The sequence below is a fragment of the Phaseolus vulgaris genome, chromosome 2, assembly GCF_000499845.2.
Source record: "Phaseolus vulgaris cultivar G19833 chromosome 2, P. vulgaris v2.0, whole genome shotgun sequence".
Taxonomy (NCBI): domain Eukaryota; kingdom Viridiplantae; phylum Streptophyta; class Magnoliopsida; order Fabales; family Fabaceae; genus Phaseolus; species Phaseolus vulgaris.
The window spans coordinates 45801410-45808012 of NC_023758.2; positions in this window are offsets into that span (position 1 = coordinate 45801410).

Genomic DNA, 6603 nt, shown 5'->3' on the forward strand with positions numbered 1-6603 from the left:
TTGTGACAGTTTTTAAGTACCCAGAATCATATTTTAATACTCTAATTGCTTTTATTAGGTGGATCTCATTTGCGACTTTATGATAAAAACCACTCGTAATCATCATTAGGAGGGTGATTTAAAGAATATAATCAAATTAAGACTAAAGTGTTCTTTTTTATTTCTGTATTCAATTTTAAAAATCTGAATATAATATTATTTTTTAAAGTTCATTTTAAATAATCTGCTAAAACAATAGGTTACGGAATTGATTTACATGTGTTGCACAATTTTAAAGGTTTCAATTGAATATTTTATATTTTTAAAAACATCCGTGTTTGTTTTTTTTTTTATTTAAAACTGTTTGTTTCAATTTAACTGAAATATTAAATAGGTTCAAAACACGTCAATTATTTGTAAAGAAATATGAATTGTGAATTTATTATTAAAAAGTTAGTTTTTTTTATAAAAATATAGTAATCTAATCTACCTAAATAAACTCCAACCTGTATATGCATATTAATATAAAATGTTTATCTTATTTGACTCTCCAACTAATTATTCTTAAGTTTGTTTAATTTTTCTTTTCATAACGTAGATATGAAGCACATCCTGGTTTCAGCATTTTTTTACTAAACTTTGGAAAAAAATATAATTATCTCCAATCTTGTCTTAATTATTACGTATTCTGTTTGTGTAAAAAAATATAGATTTTAACTATATTTTATAATATTAATTGTGATAATTTTTCTAATTAAAAATAATAAGTTGTTGGGACTCATGATTTATAGTGCGATGGATTTTTTTTTTATAAATTGAAAAAAAAATGTAAAGTAAAAGGTAAAAGTGTATTTATTATTGATTTAATTTAAGTATCATGCAAATTTAATAACTTTAAATTAAAGTTGATCAATCAACTAACTTTAAATTTAAATTTATTTTACATCTTTTTGTTACTAAAAAAGGTTAATGTACTCATATACTACAATGCTTGGTTTAACACATCAAAAAATAAAATATAAATAGATTATATAAAAAGAAAGTTATGTGAAAAGTGAATAGTTTTCCAAAAAAAAAATTAAACACAAGGGAAACTTTCAAATAAATATGAGTTAATAATATGATTCAATACTCTTCTTAAATTTTATTTGTTTACTTCTTAGTGTATTTTTTCAAGAAATAAACTATTAGAATAGTTTGATAATTAGTCAAATGAAGTAAACATTAGTCTAAAATGAAATATTAAAATACTGGTGGATTGTTCATAAAAAATATATTTATTTATACAATTTAATTTAACATAAGCATTGATATATTTTTAAAATTAATTAAATTTATCATAAATATAATTTAAAATAATTATTATAAAAATAAACAATTGAATGTCATGTATTTAACTAATATACTTATAGTGTAATCTTAATTGCTTTTAGGAGGTATAGTATTGATTATTATGCATAATAAAAATTTAATATTTTTAACAAGTATGTCAAAATCATGTAAGTAAATTTATTTAGTTTACTATGTCAAATTTTAAGTTAGCATTTTCTCCCTTCTTTCCCTGGCAAAGTTGATTGAAATGGGATGACCAATATAAAATTTGTAAATTAGTTTCATTGGCTCACTTCATATAACAATTATCCTATAGGTGTACATTAGTTTGAATAAGCAAAATCTTAAAAAAAAATACATGTAAATATTGTAATCATAGTTTGATTTTAATGTTTTCACATCTTTCATCTATCATTGCCGATAAAATTTAAATAAATTGAATAAGCATGAAATTAATCTACATCAAATGATTATGCTAAATTTAAATCTCAAATAAACAATGAAACATGAAAAATTATTATCTAACTACTAAAAATCTATAGTATTTAATCATCTACATGTTCATTAACATTGAAATATAATAAATAAAAATTTGAGATATGTGAAAATCTTGATATACCAAAATATATTTATGGATTTCAGTAGTGTTGATGTTAAAATTTGGTATAAAAAATATATTTATGGATTTGACTTTTCAAAAGAGTTGCGCGCTCGACAATGCGTCTGATTATCCTCCCAATAAAAAAAGATACAAATTATTTGATATATATGCAGTCATTTTTTTTATAAGTCGGGATGTCATCTTTCTTGAAAGTGTTTTCCCATATTACCAACGGTCTCAACCGCAATCCATACCTCCATTACAAGATATTTTGTTCGCTATTAACATTGATTTACCCACTTCTGTCCAATCGATCAACCTTATTTTTCTTCTACTCGTCACAATGCACCTAAACCTCTAACAAACCAACCTTCTTCTCTGACTTGTCACAATGCACCTGAATCTTCTCAAACCGACCTTCATGTTCGACGATTAAGTCGCACATCAACCCCACCTTCTTGACTTCATGGGATCACAAGCCAATCATTCGACCACTTCCCAAGATCGGTCGAATGGAACTAGGTATCCTATGCATCATTTTCTTTCTAATTCACGATTTTCTTTTACACATAATGCATATCTTGCTAACACCACAACCACCAAAGAGCTTAAGCTATCATTGATCCAAATTGGCAAAAAACAATGAGCGAAGAGCTTTCCACCTTGCAGCTAAATAAAAAGTGGACCTTGACACGTTATTCGCCGTGCAGAAACCCATCGGATGCAAAAGGGTCTATAAAATAAAGTACAACTTGTCGCAAAAGGTACACTCGAACTTAACAAGGTGTCTCCCCACCATTGCAGCAGTCAGAAATTGGTTTATTCACCAGTTAGATGTGTAAATTATCTTCTTACATGACAAATTGCACAAAATTATTTACATGGACTTGTCACCCGACATCATTGACAAGGGGAAAACATTGTATGTTAACTCAACAAATCCCTTTATGGTCTCAAACAGGCATCTCAGACAAAAAAATTTCAACATTTTGGATTTCAGCAGTGTAAGACGGACTACTCTCTATTCACAAGACATAATAACTCATCATTTACTGTCTTTTTGATATATGACGATATTCTTTTGACACAAAAATTCAGCGTTAAAAACGGTCTATTCCAACAATTTCTCATTAAAGATCCTGGAGACTTAAAATATATTTTTAAATACTTGTTTGAAGATAGTTTGGTTGTGATATCTGCTGCATGACTTAAAGATGCCATGTATGTTGTCAATTCAATTTTTTTGTGACAATCAAACACCATTACATATAGCAGCAAACTTAATATTTCATGAACTCACAAACACACATTGAAATGGACTGTCACATTATGCGAAAAAAAATTACAAGTCGGGATAATCAAGTCCTATGTATCGAAACAATACCAGTACAAAGGCACTGGGTAAGGAACATTTTTTTACACTACGACACAAGTTGGTTATACGCAATTATTGTATGCAATTATTATACGATATTGTACGCAATTATATGCAATTAATTTAATAATGATAAAATCTCATTATTAGTGTATCCCTACATATTATATTTCCTCTGTATAATGGAGTTATGTAATTTTAAACAAGAGAATATAGACATCTTCATTTTTGTTACCATCTTCTTATATAATTTTCTTTTACAAAAGATGTTCATAGGGAAAATCTGATTCTGAAATGTTTGTTTATGTTGCAGAGCTTGCTTGGGTTGCAGACTTAGTTGTCAAAGGCTTTATGTAGTTTGTAATTTTGGTATACCAAAATATATTTATGGATTTGACTTTTCAAAACAGCTTTTCATTATAGAATATGTTTTCAATTTTTTGTTTTTTTAAATATATTTTCGAATTTTATTTTTCAAAATCCTTTTTTTTTTGGAATGTATTATTTATTTTACATATTTATCTTATTTATCCTTTTTAGTTTCAATTTCCCTACCCAGTATAAGGGGAAGTCATCCAAGGTTGTGGGGCCAACTTTAGAATTGCACACCATGAAGAATTTCTCTCTGAACATTGCTGAAAGAAGGTCAGGATTATCCTTTCAGCTATCCCGCTGAAGCTGACCCAAAGATTCTTTCCAGGACTCTTAGCCTCGAAGAAGTGTAAGAAGACGTCCACTGAGGGAAATGCCTAAAGTGACTGCAAAGAATGCTGAAGGCCCAGCTGTTAGGGTGTAGCTGGGCTGGGACCACGTTGATCTCCGTGAGGAGTTTCCTCTCGAAGCTGGTGAAGGGAAGGCGTTGTCCAATACGTTTGAACACTGTCTGGTAGAAGAAGAATGGTTCCCCACCATTCGAACGATTATCAACGCAGACAGGTTCGCCCGCTGTGCAGGGGCAAACGGAGATATAGGCGTCATGCCTTCTCCCGAAGGCTCTACCCTTACATCCAGGTTCGCTGTCTAGATGATCCCTCCAGTCAAAAAAGGAGGTCGAGGTCGAGGTTTCCGCGAGGAGCTCGTCGGAGGCCCAAGGGTAGAGGGGTTTGTAGTTGATGCTGGGAGGAGGAGATTAGCAGTGGTTTTAGTTCTCGCCATGGCACTACAATGGTATATAATTTGACAATTGTTATTACTTAATATCTCGTTTTTCGTGTTTTAGTACATTAAAGGTATGATTTTTCTGCATTGCTGTGCAGGGGCAAACGGAGATATAGGCGTCATGCCTTCTCCCGAAGGCTCTACCCTTACATCCAGGTTCGCTGTCTAGATGATCCCTCTAGTCAGAAAAGGAGGTCAAGGTCGAGGTTTCCGCGAGGAGCTCGTCGGAGGCCCAAGGGTAGAGGGGTTTGTAGTTGACGCTGGGAGGAGGAGATTAGCAGTGGTTTTAGTTCTCGCCGTGACATTACAATGGTATATAATTTTTTTACCATATTTTTATATAATTTTTATGCTTGAACTACAGACTTGTTGTGAGACGCCTAGACACGATAGTTTGTAATCTTGGTAAACCAAAATATATTTAATGAATTTGATTTTTCAAAACATTTTTTCATTATAGTCCTTTATAGATAACACTTATATTATCTTTGACAGGATTGAGAGGAGGGGAGATATTATTCTGCCATAGACATTCCAACTTGATATAGTTCATGCTTTGCTCACCCTTTACCATTACCATTCTTTCAGTTGATGATGTAGAGATATGAAATAATGGTCGTTGGGAAAAGTTTGAAGATGAAGGACAAATAGATATAACCTTTGAGAATGAAGTTCCACTTCATGAAGAAGAGCCCACCAGAGGTGATCAGGATAACAATTCAGCCTGAAAACATAAAGATTTAATTTTTTTAATTATTTGTAGACTATAAAATCTTATGTGCGTTTTTAAAAAAATTTCTCAATATGTCTATAAGAAAATGATAAAAAAAATGTGAGAAGAAAAGATGTTTCTTATTCTCTTATGTGTATGTTACATCAATTCATGTATAAGAAATATATAGGGAGTTTCTCTCCCCCAAATTACAATCTAATTAGGTAAGATATTAATCATGAGATTTTATCATTATTAAATTAATTACATATAATTGGGTACAATATCGTATAATATTGCATACAATACTGTGTCGGTACTGATTATCCCAGCTTGTAATTTTTCTCGCACAATGTAACAGTCTATCTCAATGTGTTTTGTGCGTTCATGAAATACTGGGTTTGCTGCTATATGTAATGCTGCTTGATTATCACAAAAAAGTTGAGCTGGCAAGTTACTTGACACCTTTAAATCATGCAACAGAGATCGCAACCAAACTATCTCCAAACAAGTATTGCCCATCGCGGGGTATTCTGCTTTCGCTGATGATCTCGATACATTTGTCTATTTTTTTTTTTACTTCCATGAGATAATAGAAGAACCAAGAAAAATGCAATATCCAGATACTGATCTCTGAGTTGTCTGACAACCTCCCCAATTTGAATATCAATAAGCTGTCAATGTCAGATTGTTTTCGGATGGCAATAACAATCCTTGTCCTGGTGATCCTTTGATGTACTTTAGGACTCAAATTGCGGCATCCATAGATCTTGTATATATTGACTTATGGTCCGAATCGAAAATGCTATGTCAGACCGAGTAACCGTGAGGTATATCAATCGTCGCACGAGTCGCCTGTATTTGACTGGATCCTTTAATAACTCTCCATCGTCTGGTGTGAGTTTTAGGTATTGATCCATTGGAAATTTGTCTGGACGAGCACCTGTGGGTCCCGTATCCTGCAAAATATCAAGCGCATATTTTCATTGGGACATGTAAATACCAACTTTGGAACGGGAAAATTCAATCCCTAAAAAATATTTTAGGTCTCCAAGATCTTTAATGCGAAATTGTTGTAATAGACAATCTTTAACACGCTGAATTTCTGTCAAATCATTTACTGTCAAAAGAATATCATCCACATAAATCAAAAGGGCAGTAAATGATGAGTTATTCTGTCTTGTGAATAGAGAGTAATGTGTCTTGGACAGTTGAAATTCTACAGATTTAATTTGTTGAGTCGACATACAATGTTCTCCCCTGTCGATGATGCCCGGGTGGCAAGTCCATGTAAATAATTTCATGCAATGTGCCATGTAAGAAGACATTTTGCACATCTAGCTGGTGAGTAAACCAATTTCTAGCTGTTGCAATGGTGAGGAGACACCTCAAAGTTGTTAATTTTGCTGTTGGTAAAAAAGTTTCAGAATAGTCGACACCTTCAAT